The sequence below is a fragment of the Hyla sarda genome, chromosome 5, assembly GCF_029499605.1.
Source record: "Hyla sarda isolate aHylSar1 chromosome 5, aHylSar1.hap1, whole genome shotgun sequence".
In the NCBI taxonomy this organism is placed as follows: Eukaryota; Metazoa; Chordata; class Amphibia; order Anura; family Hylidae; genus Hyla; species Hyla sarda.
Genome location: NC_079193.1, coordinates 76428893 through 76450981, shown reverse-complemented (window position 1 = coordinate 76450981; position 22089 = coordinate 76428893). Strand labels below are relative to the sequence as shown.

The 22089-nt window shown below is 44.3% G+C and overlaps 1 long non-coding RNA gene across 1 annotated transcript; it reads right to left on the bottom strand.

The window, feature by feature from the left end:
- Nucleotides 1–231: 231 nt before the first annotated feature.
- Nucleotides 232–9792, bottom strand: LOC130272544 (uncharacterized). Its single transcript, XR_008843607.1, has 3 exons — nt 9688–9792; nt 8591–8753; nt 232–538 (listed from the first exon to the last, which is right to left on the bottom strand). It is a non-coding gene; the product is annotated as an uncharacterized LOC130272544 (long non-coding RNA).
- Between the last annotated feature and the right edge of the window lie 12297 nt (nt 9793–22089).

Genomic DNA, 22089 nt, shown 5'->3' with positions numbered 1-22089 from the left:
CGCTGGTCTATAAGCATACCCAGAATAGACTATATTAGTAAATGTCCCCCATTGAGTTTTATATATATAGATTATGGTACGATACCATTATATCTATAGCTTTAATATTAGGGATATAAGCCCATTTTAGATTGTCATATTATATTATAATTGGAGATTTTCCTACCCTTGATTGTGGAAAATATAGATTTTATTGAAGACAGGAGATGAACATTATGCTTAAATCTTCCCTTTACTACTTCAACAGCAAACAAAGAGTTAAAATACAGTTGCCAAGAAAGATATGTAAATTGAGTTTGGCCAGTAGCAAATCACAGGATAGTCCAGTAGTATAATGTCCCAACTGAATAAACCAACTTCCTCTTTTCTTTGATGAAGCTGTAAGAATAAACTTGAACTGGAACGAAGAGAAATTTCTTCCTAGACTGGAAAGACAAACTTGTACCAGAACATCCAAAATCGTAGAAGGAATGTCTAAACTGGGATTCTTACTTCATGTAGAATCTTAAATATATGAACCTTTGATGAGTTGGTCAAACTACAAGAAATAGAAAGATACAATAAATAGGGTTGGGTAAATGCAAAGGGAGGGATAATATTCGTCTCCTGTCTTTAATAAAATCTATATTTTCCATCACCAAGGGTAGGAAAATCTCCAATTTTATCACAAGACAGGAGACTTCACGTTATACTTGTTTAAAGCTTCAAATTTGGATTAATATGTAAATGTAAATAATGTAACATTTCAAAAAAAATACCATAGAAACAGGTGTATCAGGTCAAAAGTAAAATGTTTTAAAAGTTGACTCTGAAGACCAATTAGCGGCTTTTAAGATATCTGATAAAGAGCCTCCTACTTGACTGAGTTTGGTAGACATTGGGGGAGATGTATCAATGTTGTTATTGGTAGACGTTTTTTTTAGATCATTTTGGTTGGTCTAAATTTGGAGCAATTTCTCCAAATTTATCAAACTTGTGCAAGCCCCATGATAAATTTCGTGCAATGGTCTAAATCTCCACAAAGTTCTATTTGTAGACCTGTTCTACACCTCACAGGAAAAGTGGTGTATCCTGGACGCTGGGCTTTTGTTCTATTGTTTTTCAGGATTCCACTGAGGTTTTTTTTTTTGTCCACCAGCAAAAACGGCTGAAAAACGGTCCCAGCTTTTCCTGCATTTTGGTAATTTTTCTTGGGGGAGATTTATCAAGAACTGTACAGAGGAAGAGTAGTGCAGTTGCCCATGGCAACCAATCAGATTGCTTCTTTACAAAAATGAAAGGAGCAATCTGATAGGTTGCTATGGGCAACTGCACCGCTCTTCCTCTACATAGGTTTTGATTAATCTCTCCCCTTGTGTTTTTTCTTGCATTTTTGCTGATGTGCGGAAACAAACATTTTTGTACCCTGTGTGCATTTTTTTCACTGCAGGTACTACTCCATGGGTCGGATGTAGAGCGCCCGCTCCACGGAGTGTAAGGAGTGATGTATAGCATATACATATACAGGGTGCAGAGCATCACTACTTACCTCCGCCCGCTGTATAGTATACAGGGGGCATAGTGTATCCATGTATACTATACAGGAGCCCAGCAAGGAAAGAGTTAACCCACACTGCAGCTCTGAGTTAAATCTTTGTGCGCTCTCCTGTACATCCAGCCATCTATAGATGACTGTATATACAGGATACAGTAGGCAGACAAGAACAGTTGGAGGCTCCCTGTTACACACTGCAGTATGGGCGCACTCACCAGGTGAGATCGCAAATGATGTCCTAACTTTTTTTTTTCTCATTTCAGATACGTGAATGGGGAGGACTACGTCAGATTCAGTGTATTGCGATGATGACCAGCTTTTTTTTTATGTCAATAAAAGGTTTAATGAGGGCTGTGTGGGGAGTGTTTTTTTTTTTTTAAATACATTTTTTTTCAATGCCGGGCTTAGCGTTAGCCACAAAAACAGCTAGTGCTAACCCCCAATTATTACCCCGTTACCCACCGCCACAGGGTTGCCGGGAAGAGCCAGTACCAACAGGCCTGGAGTGTCAAAAATAGCGCTCCTGGCTGGGGTTATTTAGGTTGGGGAGAGCCAGTAACAATGGTCCTTGCCCACCTGGTAACGTCAGTCTGTTGCTGATTGGTTGGTATCTGACTGAAACTGAAAATATGGGGAACCGCACACTTTTTTTTATTACAAAAAAAAACAACACATAGGCTTCCCCATATTTTCAGTGTCAATCAGACACCAACCAATCAGCAACAGCCTGACATTACCAGGATGGGCGAGGACCATTGTTACTGGCCCTCCCCAGCCTAAATAACCCCAGCCTGTTACCGCCTAGGCCAAGGAGCGCTATTTTTGATGCTCCGGGCCTGTTGGTAACGGCTCTTCCCGGCACCCCTGTGGCGGTTTGTACCGGGGTAATAATTGGGGGTTAGCGCTAGCTGTTTTCGTGGCTAACGCTAAGCCCAGCTTAGTAATAGATTCCGTCTACAAGACGGCTTCCACTACTAAGCCTGAAATTTCAATTATAAAAAACACAACACATGAAATAAAAAATGGATTTAAAAAAACACTCCCCCACAGCCCTCGTTAACCCTTTTATTGACATTAAAAAAATGCTAGTCATCGTCACACTCCACCGAATCTCAGGTAGTCCTCTGCATTCACTTATCTGAAATGACATTTTTGGCGCTCTCCCCTGGGTAGAGCGCACATAATGCAGTGTGTTCCTAAAGAGGGAGCCTCCAATTGTTGCTAAACTACAACTCCCATCATGGGGGCTGTAGGTAAACAACAGCTGGAGTCTCCCTGTTTGGGAACACAGTGCCAAAAAGGCTCTGTTCCCATTATGCAAAACGCATAATGAGAACAGAGCCATACTTACCACCCTGGCTTCAGGCCTGGACTGTGAAGCTCCGCCCCCTAATGATGTCATCACTAGGGGGCAGGGGCGGAGAAGCTGCAAGGGGTCTCAAGAGTGAGACCCCTGAGATCCGTCAGTCTGCCCTTGGACTACTACTCCCATCATGGGAAATTTTGTGTCCCATGATGGGAGTAGTTGTAGAACCGCAGTGCTGAGGGATGGCTCTTACACATCCACCAGCTGCGAAACTGTATTGTGACTGTTAGGACTACTACTCCCATCATGGACAGACTCTGTCCATGATGGGAGTTGTAGTCCTCGGGCTGAAGGACAGATCGCAGCAGGTCATTCTCCAGAGACCCGCTGCGATCTGCATTTATTAACTTAAAAAGCCAGCGACAACGCTGCACTCCCCTCCCCCCTCCTCCTGTATACAGATGTCACGATTCATAATCCCCGCCACCGGGAGAGGGGAGCTCTGATTGGTGGAAAGCTATTCACCACTATACACCAATCAGAGCTCCTGTCTTCTGGTGGGGGTTATGAATTGTGACAGGTCTATACAGGGTAGCGAGTGGAGACGCTTCTACAGTACTGTATATAATTGTTATGTGTATTGTACCCCCCCCCCCCTCCCAGACTAATACTGACCCCTTCTATAGTGAGCGCTGGGACCGCTGTGTGATTGACAGGTCCCCAGCGCAAGTGTCCGGCCCCACTGACCTTTACATGTTATAAATCTTTATGATACACACTGCCCGTCCTCCTCTTCATTCTTCTCATACCGGAGATGCGCGGCTTCTGTATCATAGTCTATAGACAGAGCGCCCCCTCCCTGCTTCCACACTGCACAGGGCTGGGGCCAGACAACGGCAGGGGGCGCTCTGACTATAGTGAAAGCAGAAGCCGCGCATCTCCGGTATCAGAAGAATGAAGAGGAGGACGGGCAGTGTGTATCATAAAGATTTATAACATATAAAGGTCAGTGGGGCCGGACACTTGCGCTGGGGACCTGTCAATCACACAGCGGTCCCAGCGCTCACTATAGAAGGGGTCACTATTAGTCTGGGGGGGGGGGTACAATTATATACAGTACTGTAGAAGCGGCTCCACTCGCTCCCCTGTATAGACCTGTCACAATTCATAATCCCCGCCAGAAGACAGGAGCTCTGATTGGCTAATAGTGGTGAATAGCTTTCCACCAATCAGAGCTCCCCTCTCCCGGAGGCGGGGATTATGAATCGTGACATCTGTATACAGGAGCCGGCGGCAGCGCAGTGGAGCCGCATATACCGCCGGCTTTTTAAGTTAATAAATGCAGATCGCAGCGGGTCTCTGGAGAATGACCTGCTGCGATCTGTCCTTCAGTCCCAGGACTACAACTCCCATCATGGACAGAGTCTGTCCATGATGGGAGTAGTAGTCCTAACAGTCACAATAGAGTCCCGCAGACAGGGGATGTGCGTCTCTCAGCGCTCCGGTACTACAACTACTCCTATTATGGGACAGATTCTGCAGTAGTACTGCAGTGCTGAGAGACGGCTCCTGCATCCCCCACCTGCATCTTCCACCGTCTGCCATTTTCTACGAGTCCTTGCTAGCACTCTTAGGTTTAGACTACTTTTCTTGCAAAAAAGCGCAATTGCGCAAAAAAAACCATCTACTTTTTTTTTTGCGCAATTGATAAATACCAGTCCACTGGATTAGTTGGTGTACGGTAGACCAAACTGGTGACAACTTTAGAAAACTGTCCACCAAAAAAAACGCAGCTCTATGCAAAAAAAGCGCAATTGCGCAAAATTTGTAGACGTGAAAAATGGTCTAAATGCAATGATACGTGTCCCCCATTGTACTTCTAGTGGAATGAGCTCCAAAGACAGAAACGTCTATACCAGCTAAGGTCATCGTTTGTCATATCCATCTGGCTAAAGTCGCTTAAGAAATTGGTAAGTGGGGTTTACAAAAAGAGAATTAGAATTAGTTCTGTTCATAAGTTTTTAAAGTACAAACTACATATAAATTTTCCTGATGAGGGAAAGCTGGGTAGAAAACTACACAAATGTAAATTTTTGAACATTTGTATACCTGAAAAGTGACTCCTTGAGGAGAAAACTGTCTATGTGAGATATCTAGGGCACAAACTTCTGATACTCTTTAACCCCTTAAGGACCGGAGGTTTTTCCGTTTTTGCATTTTCGTTTTTTGCTCCTTGCCTTTAAAAAATCATAACTCTTTCACATTTACACCTAAAAATCCATATGATGGCTTATTTTTTGCGCCACCAATTCTACTTTGTAATGATGTCAGTCATTTTGCCCAAAAATCTATGGTGAAGCGGGAAAAAAAATCATTGTGCGACAAAATTGAAAAAAAAAACGCTGTTTTGTAACTTTTGGGGGCTTCCGTTTCTACGTAGTACATTTTTCGGTAAAAATGACACCTGATATGTATTCTGTAGGTCCATACGATTAAAATGATACCCTACTTATATAGGTTTGATTTTGTCGGACTTTTGGAAGAAATCATAACTACATGCAGGAAAATTAATACGTTTAAAATTGTCATCTTCTGACCCCTATAACTTTTTTATTTTTCTGTGTATGGGGCGGTATGAGCGCTCATTTTTTGCGCCGTGATCTGAAGTTTTTAACGGTACCATTTTTGCATTGATAGGACTTATTGATCACTTTTTATTCATTTTTAAATGATATAAAAAGTGACCAAAAATGCACTATTTTGGACTTTGGAATTTTTTTGCGCGCACGCCATTGACCGAGCGGTTTAATTAATGATATATTTTTATAATTCGGACATTTCCGCACGCGGTGATACCACATATGTTTATTTTTATTTTTATTTACACTGTGTTTTTTTTTTTATTGGAAAAGGGGGGTGATTCAAACTTTTAATAGGGGAGGAGTTAAATGATCTTTATTCACTTTTTTTTTTCACTTTTTTTTTGCAGTGTTATAGGTCCCATAGGGACCTATAACACTGCACACACTGATCTTCTATGTTGATCACTGGTTTCTCATAAGAAACCAGTGATCAACGATTCTGCCGCATGACTGCTCATGCCTGGATCTCAGGCACTGAGCAGTCATTCGGCGATCGGACAGCGAGGAGGCAGGAAGGGGCCCTCCCGCTGTCCTGTCAGCTGTTCGGGATGCCGCGATTAGCCGCGGCTATCCCGAACAGCTCGACTGAGCTAGTCGGGAACTTTTACTTTCACTTTTAGCCGCGCGGCTCAGCTTTGAGCGCGCGGCTAAAGGGTTAATAGCGCGCGGCGCCGCGATCGGCGCTGCGCACTATTAGAGGCGGGTCCCGGCTTCACTATGACGCCGGGCCCGCCATGATATGACGCGGGGTTACTGTGTAACCCCGCGTTATATCAGAAGAGCAGGACCAATGACGTACCGGTACGTCCTTGGTCCTTAAGGGGTTAAATTAAATGAAACATAATAGCATGGTAAAGATCCCAAGTGGAGTTGTATTTGGGCAATGGAGGTCTGCGAAATTTGATGCCTTTCAAAAGTTTGCATATTAACGGATGTTTTCCTATGGGTAAAGAATGTATGGGAGCGTGATAAAAGGATATAGCAGAACAATATACATTTATGGTTCTGTAGGCTTTACCTGAATCAAAAGAGTGAGATAGAATATGAACTATTTGATTTAAAGGTGCATGTATGGGATCCAAATCATGTTGTGTGCACCAATCAGACCACATTTTCCAGGCTGAATTATAGGCTGATCTAGTACCTGGGGCCCAAGCGTCTGAGAGGATGTTTCTAGCTGATTCAGAAATTTCAAGGTCAGGTTCTGATTCCCAGAAATGAACCAAGCTACTAGGGATAGTAGACCCAACACAATGAGTGGATGAGGGTTCCCCGATGGATCTAAAAGTATTGAATGATGATTCAGAAGAATGCGAGGGTAGTCTATGGACATTTTCAAGGCCTGAGGAAACCACGTTTGAGTTGACCATAGAGGGGTTATCAAAATCAGAGTAGATTTCTCGATTTTGGTTAAAAGCAGTGCTCTTGATATCAGAGCACATGGAGGGAAGGCATATAGTGTTGCTGGGGGCCAAATCTGTAGCATCTTTTCACCTTAGATTCCGGATCCAGATGCCAACTGTAAAAATGAGGCAGTTGACGATTCATTCTGGATGCAAAAAGATCCAAATGAAAGGGACCCCATAGATGATTGAGTTGATTGAAAATGAGTGGATCTAGTTTCCAATCACTGTAGTCTGTTAAAAAGCGAGAGTTCCAATCTGCTATGAAATTGGATACCCCCAGAAGGTATTCTGCTTTTAATACAATATGTCTGTCCAGACAAAAATGCCAAAACTCTTTCGCAATGTTTGCTAACATCTTTGATCTGGTGCCTCCCAACCAGTTGATATACTATACTGTGGATACATTGTTCATCAACAGGAGAATACAACAATGAGTTTGATCCTTAATGAAACTTCTGAGAGCAAAGAAACCTGCTAAAAGTTCTAGACAGTTTATATGTAATAGGGATTCCTGTTCGGATCATTTCCCTCCTGTGGAAAGTGGACCACATTGAGCACCCCAACCCAGGCGGCTGGCATCCGATTCCATGATCAAATCTGGAATACAGTTGAAAATTGCTTTTCCATTCCAGGACTGTATATGTTGGAGCCACCAGAGGAGTTCTTCCCTGGTTTCTGAATTGAGAGTTATCTAGTCAGAATATCCAAACCCTTCTCTCAAATGTTTAGCCTTGAGACGTTGAAGGGCTCAATAATAGAGAGGTGCAGGAAATATCACTTGAATAGAAGAGGAAAGAAGACCTACAATACGAGTGATGGCTCGAAGAGACACTAAGTGTTTGTTTAGAACAGATCGTATTTCTCAACGGATTAATTTTACATTTTTGGTTGGAAGACTCAAAATGGTTGTATGAGTGTTGACAAGGAACCCTAGAAATTCTCTCTCTTTTGAGGGTGTCAAAACCGACTTCTCCCAATTTATAATGAAACCCAGGTTGGATAATAGGGCTATTGTCCATTGAGAGTGTAATTGAATGAGTGGCAATGATTCAGACATGAGAGGAATATAATCTAAATAGATGATTAGACGGACACCTCGAGCCCTCAGAACAGCTATTAGTGGTTTCAATAGTTTTGTAAAGCACCATGGGGCTGAGGATAGACTGAATGGTAGACAGGCAAATTGCCATTTCTGACCTTCCCATATAAATTGGAGGTATGGTTGTGATATAGGGTGCATAGGCACTGTGAGTAGGTAGGCATCTTTGAGATCTATCTTGATCAGCCAATTGTCTTGTAATAAAAAATATCTTAAGAGGTGTATGCCTTCCATCTTGAAATGATGGTATAGAACAGAATTGTTCAATATTTTTAGATTGATGACGGGTCTGTGACCTCTGTCTTTCTTTTTCATCAGAAACAGGTTGCTGAGAGAACCTGGAGTAGTTATAGGGACCTGAAATATTGCACCTTTGGAACATAGAGATCTCATTCACCTAGAAATCAAGGAACTATCTGTGTTGGAAAAGACTATTGGATGAGGTTTCAGAATCTGTATATGGGGTGTTATAAATTCTATTTGGAAGCCTTGTACTGTGTTCAGAATCCATGCATCTGATGTAATCAGGGACCAGGCATGGAAAAAATGTGCTAACCTTCCCCCTAGGGGTATGTAAGAAGAATATGGAAAAATTGCACTCACCTGCAGCAGGTCTACATCTAGAGAAGCCTCTCTGTCTTGGAAAGGAAGGAGTGGTGTGGTATGAAGATGTTGGTAGACATCTGTATGGGTAGGTTGGGGGCCTCTGTATGGAATTCTCTCCTGGGGTTGTCGGCTGGGGAACCGTCCCTGCTGTTTTCCAGCCCTACCAAAAACACACCCTTGAAAAACTCTCTTATGGGACGTTTGGGCCTTGTCCAACAAAGAAAATAACCCTACATATTTATTGATCTCCTTTATGTAGGAGTCACCAAATAGATGGTTATCAGCAGAGGTACCAGATTTTGAGTTTGCCAAAAGGACCAACTGAGGGTCCAACTTCATTAAAATGGATCGTTTCCTCTCCATACACAGTGCTGCATTGGCATTTCCAATAAGGCATTGGGTTGAACCCAACCTTATAAAATGTGGAGGTCAATGGGGTTTCCTGATGAGGAAGCTTCCTCTGTAATGTCCAATATCCTGGTCAGGAGACTGAGAATATCTAAAAACATATCTTGAATTGATCGAAAGGATCGATCCAATCCCTTCTTAGGGTTTTTGCCTGATTTGGTAAGGTAATGGACTAGAGTTGGATCCAGATCAGGAGTGTTAGACAGCTTGTTGGGAAGGGTAGGCCTGGGGCATTCTGATTTGAGCTTGCTACGAGCTGCCTTATCTAGAGGTTTCTTAACCCGGGAGCAAACATACTTAGAAACCTTGAAATGAGGGACCCATTCTCCCAATCGGGGGTGTTTTATTTGAATGGGATCAAGTAGGGGTTCCCTGCACTGTCCAATAAAAGAGATTCAGTAGAATCCTCCTCATCAAAATGTAAATCTTCATCTGATGTATCCTCATATTTGGAATCTCTGTCCGATTCAGATATAATAGCATTATCCTCTGAAGAGGATTGCTGAGGAGACATAGGGAGAGATATTGCTTTCTTTTTAGAAGAGGCTGTAAATGCCCGCTTAAATGTGGCTTCCTCAGGGGCTGAGGGACTGGGATGCAAATTAGATGCATCTAGAATTGTGCTTTTTGATAAAGCTTTAGCATCAACCTGATCCCATAATGTCTAGACATTTTGTATTGTTTACCAATAGAGGGATCAGTAGAAATGTGGTGTCTCTTTTGCTTGGTCTTCCCTTTCTTTAAACCACCAGCCATATGTGAGGTGGAATCATCTGCCGACCAGAATAAATCTGACGACATTGATGGATCTTTCTGTGGTGATTCATGGGTTTTTGAGCGATTAATCACCATAGCAACAGATTATGCAATTACATCCTGCATGGATGACATAGCAGAGCTAACTGCTATCTGCACTGACTTGCTGATCGATTGGTTCACCAAGGATTGTAAAGTATATTCCTCCACTAATTCAAGATTCTGTCTCAGACACTTTAGTGGGTTCTTCATTTGCCATGAAAACGGTATATATAAAAGATGTATAGGAAGAAAAATTTATAAGTATGTATTCATTTATGAACTTATTTAAATACTGTAGATAAATAAATTATGATTTGATAAATATATAATATATATTTCTGTAATAATTAATATACAAATATATAAAATATATATCCAATTTAGTTAAATAATTAATTGATTAACGAAAAAAATTATTAAATAAATATGAAATGACACCCTAAAATGGGGGCAAAAGGTAATGGATAATGAGAATATTTAAGAGGAAACAATATGAATGAATTATACGAATATGCTGCAGTTAGCTACTTCTGACAGGACGTAGCACCTTAACACAGGGGATATGTATATTTGTAAATGCCAGGTATAATAACAGAGGTCCGTGACGGGAAGAAGCTGTCTGACTGGCTAATATTAATGCTGGCTGGCTGATATGAAGGTATAGTGAGCGCTTGTCGGAGTTGTGAGGGGACGGAGCGCAGGTATGTTGTATCTGACACAGGGTTGCCGCATCAGACACAGAAAATGTAAGCGCAGGAAAAACAGCTGATCACCAGCCATGACAGGACCTCAGTGATGCGGTGTGGCCGCAGCTGAGGTACCCTAACGCACTGAGGGAAAAAATTATGAGGGGACATAGATTTTTATAAGAAAATTAAATAATAATGAAGTAATGAAATAATGATGGTTACAATATTATGAATTGTATTAGTGGGAAAATATGAAATAATAGAATGAAAATAATGAATTAATGATGAATTGATTTGTAAGTATATTTCTGACTAAAAATAAATTAACATTAGTAAGAATATAATTAATCAATACCAATGACGACTATACATTAAGAATAAATGGAAATATTACATATATACATATATATATATATATATATATATATATATATATATATATATATATATATGAGAGAATAAAGAGCTAATACTTCTCTCAACTGATGTAGCAAAGAAAAGTGGAAGTTCGTGTATTCAGTTGGGACATTATACTACTGGAATGTCCTGTGATTGGCTACTGGCTGAACATAATTTACATATTTTTCTTGGCAACTGTATTTTAACTCTTTGTTTGCTGCTGAAGTAGTAAAGGGAAGATTAAAGCATAATGTGAAGTCTCCTGTCTTGTGATAAAATCACATTTTTGCTGGTTGTTTTTTATTATTATTTTGTTTTTAGAATTATGTAACGTTAGCTGTTTTCTGTGATCCCGAGACCGGACATCCATTTCCTGATGTGTTAAATTTCAGACAGGAAGTGACATCAGTGGAATGCATAGTGGAAATACACAGGAATCCACGAGATGCTGGACGGGACGCAGAGACAGCAGCGGGATATCCGGTAATGTGCCGAATATTTGAGTGTATAGATATACTGTGGATGTTTAATAGTTTGATATGCCTGAAGGAGGTGGCACAAGCCAAGTTTTACCTTAGAAACGCAACGCAATAAATATGATTATCTTAACTTTGGATTAGCTGGAGTTAGTTCCTTGGTATCGTGGAGAACGCCATATCTGGAACTCATTGGTGAAGTGATACATCTACTTGAAGGGGGGTATACGGAGTTGTGTTTGTATCCCCCCACTGTGGAGTAAGTGAAGGCCAATTCATTTTATAGTGATTTTTACATCAAAATTATAATTCCTCTGAGCACTGGTAGATAAGTTTTTCCTTTTATATTGGCTAGATTTAACCATGATCTTTGCTTGACCCAAAATCCCCATTAGGACCCTAAAAAACTTTGAAGAACCTTTAAAAAAAATTAAGGATTCCTAACCTTCTCTCCTGGTAAACACTTGATGACTTGTTGCAACTCTGCTCTACCAGTGAAAAGTCTAAAAGTAGAGTTATTCTTCTAATAACAATTTTAGCTAATCACTCTTTACCTATATAATTATGAAAAGATCTTTTGAGATATGAGTCGAAGTTTTTTATGAAAACCGGGAAAGTCCCACAACATTAGCAACCGGGGGCAGCTCTAAAAATTCATGTAAACATAGCAACCAAATTACAAAAAGCACTTTTGTAGTGAGCTGATGAGTTAACATATGGCTCACAGTGATTAATAATTTCTCCAATGTGTTTCAGATTCTAAAAGTCTCAAAGTGTTGACAAGTTCTTGGCATTGACAGATTCTGACTCCATTGATGAGGAGCATTTGAATTAAAATACTTTCAGTTTACCATATTAAAGACTTCTGTTTTTCATTGCCCAATATGAAATACTATCTGGCAAACTGAGATTTGACCTACTGAGAAAATACAAGGTCTTACCCTTTCCTAGAAAAACAGAACCGTTGATACATATGTTGAATTAACAATTTGATATCTTTGATTAATTTTTTATGCTCACTGTGAGAGGAATTGTTAGACTCCTTTATAGAACTCGTATAGATATGTGAAATCCTGAATGTGTTTGAATCTAGAATTCAACATCTTAGTGTAGAAGTATCTATGTTACATTGGATTACAATAAGGCCTTGTCTGGGGATGTTGTTACATGGCTTTGACTTTGGCCACATTGAACTTACATAATAACATGAAAATCAACACATTTCTGAGAAGTATTCTCAATGAAAAGAAGTGATGTATTTGTTCAGCTGCCCACAAGTTCAGTGGGTTATGTGATGTCACTGCACATGGTGGATTATGTAATACAACCTCATTAAATGTGGTGCATAGATTACCGACAAAAATAAACTGGAGCCAAGACTTGGACTAAATGAGTAATAGGTCTGAAGAATCGCATCTTAACCAACAATCTTGGTAGAGATGACAACACAAAACCGGAGAAATGTATAAATACAGTGCTTCCTCATGTTACAATATTAATATGTTCCAAGATGACTCTTGTATGTTGAAAACATTGTATGCTGAGACCATAACTCAATGAAAACCCGGTAATTGGTTCTGAAGACCCATAATGTCATCCAAAAATATGAAAAATTTGGATTTATACTTGAGTATAAGCCGAGTTTTTCAGCACTTTCGTGCTGAAACCCCCGCCCCCTCGGCTTATACTCGAGAGTTCCGCCCTGAGTGGTCTTCAACCTGCGGACCTCCAGATGTTTCCGGTCATGCTGGGAGTTGTAGTTTTGAAACATCTGGAGGTCCGCAGGTTGAAGACCACTGCGGCCTTCGTCATCATTCAGACCCCCCCCCCCCTTTTGTTTTGTACTCACCTCCCCTCGGTGGGAAAGAAGGGTGAGCTGGTCCGGGCCATCTGTGCTGCAGGGACCGTCCGGTGGGGAGGGATAGTCATTCCAGGCTGTCCATCTTCACCGGGGGGGGCCTCTTCTCAGCGCTTCGGGCCCGGCCCCGGAATAGTGACATTGCCTTGATGACGATGAACAGGGACTTTCATGCGCAACGTCCCTGTGCGTCGTCGTCAAGGCAACGTCACTATTCCGGGCCCGAAGCGCGGATGATGACGAAGGCCACAGTGGTCTTCAAATTGCGGACCTCCAGATGTTTCAAAACTACAACTCCCAGCATGCGCAGACAGCCGATGGCTGCTGGGAGTTGTAGTTTTGAAACATCTGGAGGTACGGAGGTTGAAGACCAATGTTCAGACATTGACAGGAGGTGATGATGAAGGGGCGGGGTGTGGGATGATGACAGGTGGTGATGATGAAGGGGGGGTGGGATGATGACAGGGGGATGATGACAGGCGGTGATGATGAAGGGGGGGGTGGGATGATGACAGGGGGATAATGACAGGTGGTGATGATGATGGGGGGGTGGGATGATGATAGGGGGATGATAACAGGCGGTGATGATGAAGGTGGGGTGTGGGATGATGACAGGGGGATGATGATGAGGGTGTTAATGAAAGGGGTCTGGATGATGACAGGGGGGGGATGATGTATTTCCCACCCTAGGCTTATAGTCGAGTCAATAACTTTTCCTGGGCTTTTGGGGTGAAATTAGGGGCCTCGGCTTATATTCGGGTCGGCTTTTACTCGAGTATATACGGTAACTAATAGAGATAAAGCAAATCATTACATATAAAAGCAAAAAAGAGCTGCTGGAAACTGTAAATAACTGTCTATGTAGAGGACAGCAGCTTCTGTCATAATTTCCTAAAAAAGTATGATGGCGTCGCCCTCACCTGATGTCCAAAAGAGCAGCTTGGCACAGGTAAAGAGTGGTATAGAACATGTAGAATCACCCTGTACTGTAGGGGACGCTACTAGACAGCTAGTCAGTGCATGCACTTTAGTAATACAGGTGTTTTACCAGTGAAATGCCCATTCTGATTGGTTGGATAATCTAGCCATTGCATTTTGCATATGGTTTCAAGTTACAATGGTCCAGAAAAAGACCATTGTATGTTGAACATTTTGTTACCTGAGACCATTGTAAGTTAAGGGACCACAGTAACTTCTACATGGAGAGTGTTGTGGACTATAGGATGATTTAAGTAGTATATTATAGTATTATTATTATTGTTGTTCTTGTTATTATTATTATTATAATGATGGCTATTTTTATAACACGTTAACGACCATGGACGTGTATACACGTCCAGGAAGGACGCACGTTCACGCACCACATCCATGGTTCTCGTGGGTGCTGCCCAGTGCACCCATGAGATCATGGCAGGGACTTGGCTGTAACACACAGCAAGGACCCTGCCACACTGCAAGGACCAAAGTAAACTTCAGTTCCGGTAATTTAACCCTTACAGCCATGATCGAAAGTTACCGTAGTGTACCATGTTGTACCTGTTAATGTGTCAAGGGCCTACACACTGTGAAAGTCCAAGCACAGTACTCACCGGCTGGTGTTTTACAAAAATACAGAGTTTTTTTTACATATTGTAGCGCATATTTTTTCCCTCATACGTGCATACAACATACCTACATCTAAGTAGTGTACCATTTTGTGTCTGTTAATCTGTCAAGGGCCTACATATTGTGAAAGTCCAAGCAATAGTACTCACCGGCTGGTGTTTTATAAAAATACAGTTTTTTGGCGTATTGTAGCGCATTTTTCTGCCCTCATCAGTGCATACCGCATACCTACATCTAATTAGTGTACTATTTTGTTCCTGTTAATCTGTCAAGGGCCTACATACTGTGAAAGTCCAAGCAAAATTAATCACCTGCTGCTGTTCTAGACAAACACTGTTTTAAGAGTAGTGAAGCGTATTGTACTCCCCTCATATACGCACTAAGTATGTCAGGCAGAAAAGTGCCAGGACATGCACAAAGGAGTGGCAGAGGCCTAAATCCTTTAGGCAGAGGTCGCAGCAGACTAGGGGTGAGTGGCAGCAGGAGTCGCAGCGAGAGGCCTGAGGTCCCTTTATCAGCTAGCGGTCGTGTCTCGACCAGCAACCCATCTGCCGTCGTCGATTGGTTAACACGGTCATCCATTTCATCAAAAGTGACATCCGACACCCCCAGTCAACAGTCGTTGGGTTCCTCAGACACAACCCTTGTCACAATGCCGGCTGGCAGGAGGTGGATCCTCTGTGCCAGAGAGGGATTGGCGTGGACCGTGCTAGTGGACCGGTTCTAAGTCACTACTGGTGTTCACCAGAGCCCGCCGCAAAGCGGGATGGTCTTGCTGCGGCGGTAGTGACCAGGTCGTATCCACTAGCAACGGCTCAACCTCTCTGACTGCTGAAGATAGGCACGGTACAAGGGAGTAGACAGAAGCAAGGTCGGACGTAGCAGAAGGTCGGGGCAGGCAGCAAGGATCGTAGTCAATAAGGTAATAGCAGGAGGTCAAGTACACAGTATGGACAAACACAGTAACGCTTTCACTAGGCTCTAAGGCAACAAGATCCGGCAGGGGAGTGCAGGGGCAGAGATCAGATATAGTCTGGGAGCAGGTGGAAGCCAATTAAGCTAATTGGGCCAGGCACCAATCATTGGTGCACTGGCCCTTTAAGTCTCAGGGAGCTGGCGCGCGCGCGCCCTAGAGAGCGGAGCCGCGCGCGCCAGCACATGACAGCAGGGGACGGGAACGGGTAAGTGACCTGGGATGCGATTCGCGAGCGGGCGCGTCCCGCTGTGCGAATCGCATCCCCGACGGTCATGACAGTGCAGCGCTCCCGGTCAGCGGGACCGACCGGGGCGCTGCGGAGAGAGAGACGCCGTAAGCGCTCCGGGGAGGAGCGGGGACCCGGAGCGCTAGGCGTAACAACCCTCAGTTGGCATAGCCCGGGAACAGTCCCTGTCCTCCCATTACCTTTGTACTATGCTGTTCCTTCTTCTACAGAAGTATCTTATGCTGTGGGTTCAGGTCCACTATTCCCTGAGGACGATCTAATTGAGGACAGTCAGCAGCTACTGCCCAGCCAAGAAGGGGAGGAGACGTGCACCGCTTCCTCCGCTAGGTGGGCAAGTAGTGATGAGGAGAGTGACGTGGGAGGCGGTGTTGTCAGGGTTCAGGGTCCTGAAGCAGACACTGTTGAGGAACCAGAGGAGGACATCAGTGACGTGCAGACACAATTCGATGATGATGAAGCTGATCGCAATTGGGAGCCGGGTGCAGAAGGGGCTTCATCAAGAAGCCGGGTACAGAAGGGAGTTGCAGGTTGCCCGTGAGGAAGCAGCTGAGCCAGCAAGGCAGTAGTATGGTTGGCAGTCAACGTCTTGGCAGAAGTGGAAATTCTGGAGCCAAACGTGCCCGGGGGAGACCACCTGCTTCGCGGCAGCCTACCTTTCCGGGAGGTAGTGGAACCGGGTTTCCCTGAGACGGCAGCAGTAGCAGTCAATTAGTGCGGACTGTTGGTAGGAAAATCAGCTACTCAGCAGTGTGGCAGTCTTTCATCAAGCATCCGGAGGAGGTTCACATAGCCACGTGCAAGATATGTCGGCAGAAGGTGAAGCGTGGCCAGGGTCCCAATGTTGGCACCACAGCCCTGTGTGGCACGCCGCTCCCTCTTTCAGCCAGCCAAGGCTCCACCACCTGAGCCGAAGGGAGCTGTGTGTCATACCCTCCTTCTGTTGCTCCAGATTCTCCTGCTCCTCCTACTTTTAGTCAGCCATTTCGCCAACAATCCATCGGCGAAGCCATGTCCAAGAGGCAACAGTATGCGCCCACTCATCCAACGGTGCAGAAGCTGAATGTGCTCCTGTCCAAGTTGCTGGTGCTGCAGTCCCTCCCTTTTCAAGTGGTGGACTCTGCAACTATCAGAGAACTGATGGCTTGTGCCAAGCCGAAGTGGAGAGTGCCAAGCAGTCATTTCTTTGTGAAGAAGGCAGTACCTGCTCTGCACAATTTTGTGGAAGAGAAGGTGGACCAGTCCTTGAGCCTGTCGGTGTGTACCAAAGTGCATGGCAGCTCTGACGTGTGGAGCTGTAACTACGGTCGGGAACAAGACATGTCCTCTATGGCCCACTGGGTGAATGTGGATCCTACACAGCCACAACAGCAACTTGGACAGGTCACGCCGCTTCCTCCTCCACGCTCTCAGGCTGTTGGTCCTGTGACAGTGTGCGACTCTGCCTCCTCATCCTCCACTGTGTCCTCAGCCTCCACTGCACAGACAAGTCTCAGTGGCCCTTCAGCATACCATGTGTGCAGGGCATGGCTGTGTCACGCAGTTCTTCATATGGTTTGCCTTGGCGAAAAGAGTCACACAGGGGAGGAACTGCTAAAAGTCATTCATAAAGAAATCGGAGCATGGCTTACTCCACGAAAAATGGAAATGGGAACCATGGTGACCGATAACGGGAAGAACATCTTGCGCTCTGCATGGCACACGTGTTCAATATGGTTGTGAAGCAGTTCCTGACGTGTTCCCCCCATTCGCAAGACATCCTAAGAATGGGAAGGAAACTTGGCATGCACTTCAGCCACTCGTATACCGCAAAGCACACCCTCCTTGAGCTGCAGCGTCAGAACGGTATCCCCAACATAGTCTTATTTGTGACGTTGCCACACATTGGAATTCCACCCTCCATGTGTTGGACCAACTGTATGAACAAAGAAAAGCCATCACCGATTTCTTGATGATCCAAGCAGATAGGGGTACTCCCTTGTATAACTTCAATGTGAACCAGTAGCAGCTCATACGTGACACCTGCATTTTGCTCAGGCCCTTTGAGGAAGCCACATTATTAGTAAGTCGCCAGGATTACGGGATTAATGACGTCATTCCAATGCTTCATTTCTGACAACACAAGTTGGAAACAAAGGTTGGTCAGGGTACCGGAGACGTGGCGCCTACATCTCAGGTCCACATGAGCCCTGTTGGGGCTGAACTGGAGGAGGAGGAGGCGGCGGAGGGGCACAGTGGAGCACAGTTTAGGTTTTGCCAAATGGGTGTTTTTTCTAGTAATCTGACAGGAGTGGAGGAGCAGGAGCAGCCAGAGGAGCTATAGGGTTATGAGGAAGGTGAGACAGAGGATCCAGACACACCGTGGCAGTATGCAGTGGAGATGGAGGTAGGGAGTCCCTCTGAGTCACTTGCACAAATGGGATGATGCATGCTCACTTTCTTGTGTAGTGACAGACGAATTGTCACCATTTGGCAGTGGGATGACTTCTGGAGCTCCACCTTATTGGACCATCGCTACTGCCACAAAGAGAGGGAGGAAGAAGTGACCTACTACAGAGGCATCCTATGTAGTCAGTTGGCCAATGCCTATCGGCGCCATTGTCCATCCTCTGGCAGGTCTGAATTGGGGTGCCCCCTGCGCTCACCTTCCACTGCCATGGCTGCTGGGGAGGGGAGGGTGGTGTGGCAGGAGCAGTACCAGCTCCATCAGCAGCAGCCTGAGTCTACAGTCACTGATGAGTAGCTTTCTTCACTCACATAGTGAAGCAACTCATCAGTAGCAGGTACACCTGGAGCAGGAACTGAACCAGCAGGTGGTGGCATACCTTGACATGCCCATGCAAACACACCTTGAAGATCCACTGGACTTCTGGACAGCCAAACTTGATTTGTGGCCGCAACTAGCAGAGTTTGCCCTGGAAAAGCTGTCCTGCCTGGCCAGTAGTGTGCCATCAGAGCGGGTGTTTAGTGCGGTGGGGGCCATAGTAACCCCAAGGAGAACTCGTCTGTCCACGAAAAATGTGGAGAGACTGACCTTTGTGAAGATGAATCAGGCATGGATCAGCCAGGATTTCCACTCACCAATGCCTAATGCATGAGAGTAGATTGACCATGGTGCCACACCAACACTTCACAAATATGGATAGTGTTGGAAGAAATTTAAGGAGCTGTTCCCCAGGAACAAACATTCCTCTGCATCAGACCTTTCTTCCCCCACCTTCATCACCGGGTACTGGTATTGCCACCCACCACACCACTCTGTCACCGGGTCACTTTCAGGATTCCTGATGCTGCTGCTGCCACCTCCAGGCTCTCTCCTTCAGCCACTATGTGGTCTCTTCTCATGCTTCAGCCAACTGCAGGCTGTGCCATTCAGCCACTATACGGTCTCCTCATGCTACCACAAACTCCAGGCTGTGCCATTCAGCCATTATATTGTCTCCTCATGCCTCAGCCAACTCCAGGCTGTGCCATTCAGTCACTGTATGGTCTCCTCATGCTTTAGCCAACTCCATGCTATGCCATTCAGCCACTATATGGTCTCCTCATGCTTCAGCCAAATCCAGGTTGTGCCATTTAGACACTATATGGTCTCTCCATGCTGCCACAAACTCCAGGCTGTGCCATTCAGCCACTATATGATCTCCTCATGCTGATACAACCTCCAGGCTGTGCCATTCAGTCACTATATGGTCTCCTCATGGTTCAGCCAAATCCAGGTTGTGCCATTCAGACACTATATGGTCTCCCCATGCTGCCACTAACTCTAGGCAGTCATTCAGCCACTATGGGGTCTCCTCATACTAATGCCACCTCCAGGCTGCCTCATTCAGCCACTATATATGGTCTCTTCTCATGCTTCAGCCAACTCCAGGCTGTGCCATTCAGCCACTATATGGTCTCCTCCTACTGATGCCACCTTCAGGCTCTGTCATTGTGCTGCCATGTGACATGTGACTCCTTGTTAGATTTGGTCCTTTGTACCCACACGCCGGGGCCCAGGACACTAAAACTTGGGAGTTAAAAGTTTAATTTCAAAATCCTCAATTTCAATTTAAAAATATTAAATTTCTACTTAAAATTCTTAAATTTCAACGGCTTCTGCCAACTCCAGGCTGTGCCATTCAGACACTATATGGTCTCCTCATGCTTGAGCCAACTCCAGGCTGTGTCATTCAACCAATATATGGTTTCCTGATGCTGCTGGGCCTGGGCCTAAAAAAAATTTATGGTAGCATTAGCTACCCTAAATCTTGAATTTAAATTTCAAAATTAATATTTTAATCTTAGGGATTGTGAAGCCCTAGTGTCTACTCATGCTGCTTCCAGCTCCAGGCTGTGTCATTCAGCAACTATATGGTCTCCTCATACTTCAGCCAATTCCTGGCTGTGCCATTCATCCACTATATGGTCTCTTCTCATGCTTCAGCCAACTCCAGGCTGTGCCATTCAGACACTATATGGTCTCCCCATGCTTCAGCCACCTCCAGACTGTGTCATTCAGCCACTATATGGTCTTCATATGTGTACTGTGTATTGTACAAAACATGTGGGTATTCTTGAGTTACACTCCCAGCATTATTGCCGTGTTGATAACAATTAGAGATGAGCCAACTTTTCAAAAAATTGATTCGTCCGATTCGCCGAATTTTCCCGAAAAGTTATTTCGATCCGAATTTGTTCGCGGCGAATCGATATTAAAAAAGGCTATTTCTAGCCTACATACAGCCTCTATAGGGGTACAGAACACTTTTCTGTGTCCTAAAACGCATATGGAGTGTGCTGGGGTAGTGAAATAATACTGTTATTCAGAATAGCATGCAGATTACCAGCATCGCTCTTAGAATCACTGCCGCACAGCAGCACAATGACAGAGCCTGGTGGTGGCATCAGTGTCAGGAGACCATATAGTGACCGAATGACATAGCGTGGAGGTGTTGGCAGCATGAGGACACCATATAGAGGATGAATGGCACAGCATGGAGGTGTTGGCAGCATGAGGACACCATATAGTGGCTGAATAGCACAGCGTGGAGGTGTTGGCAGCATGAGGACACCATATAGTGGCTGAATGGCACAGTGCGGAGGTGTTGGCAGTATGAGGACACCATATAGTGGCTGAATGGCACAGCGTGGAGGTGTTGGCAGCATGAGGACACCATATAGTGGCTGAGTGGCACAGCGTGGAGGTGTTGGCAGCATGAGGACACCATATAGTGGCTGAATGGCACAGCGTGGAGGTGTTGGCAGCATGAGGACACCATATAGTGGCTGAATGACACAGCATGGACATGTTGGCAGCAAGAGGAGACCATTTAGCGGCTGAATGGCACAGCGTGGAGTTGGCTGATGCACTAGTACACTACACACCAGGGCTTCACAATCCCCCCCAAAAAAACACCACAATATATGAAATTTTTGACAGAGATTTCTCATAGGTAGCAACCGCTATCCAAAAATTAGAAATTTCCAGACCCAGGCCCCACCTCTGCGGCATCAGGAACCCATATATTGTCTGAAGGACACAGCCTGGAGTTGGCTGATGCACCAGTACACACCCGGGCTTCACAATCCCCTCCAAAAAACAACAACATTTTAGAAATTTTTTAAAGAAATACCTTTGTGTAAGAATAAGCGCATATCCAACAGTTCACAAGACTCTATAATGCAGGTCGGTGGACCACCCAAAGACATTCTTCTCAAAAATAATAAACCATACGATGTTTGAAATTTTTTTTACAAAAACTAATACAATATGTGTGTAAGCGCATCTGTCTCCAAAAGATCAGATCACCAAAGGACTTTTTTTGCCCAAAATGATGAAGCAGAGTTAATCCCTGTCCGTATTTTTTTTTTCTTTTTAATTTTCATTAAAAAATCACACGCAACAAGCGTTCCTTTGTGTAACGATTAGCATTTTGGAAAATTCAATTTTATTACCGATAAAATTATCAGTAAATTAAAACTACCCAAGAGTGTTTAATTACCCCATACATTACACCAGGAGCAGACAGGAGTAGGCCTCAGCAGTACCCAAGAGGCT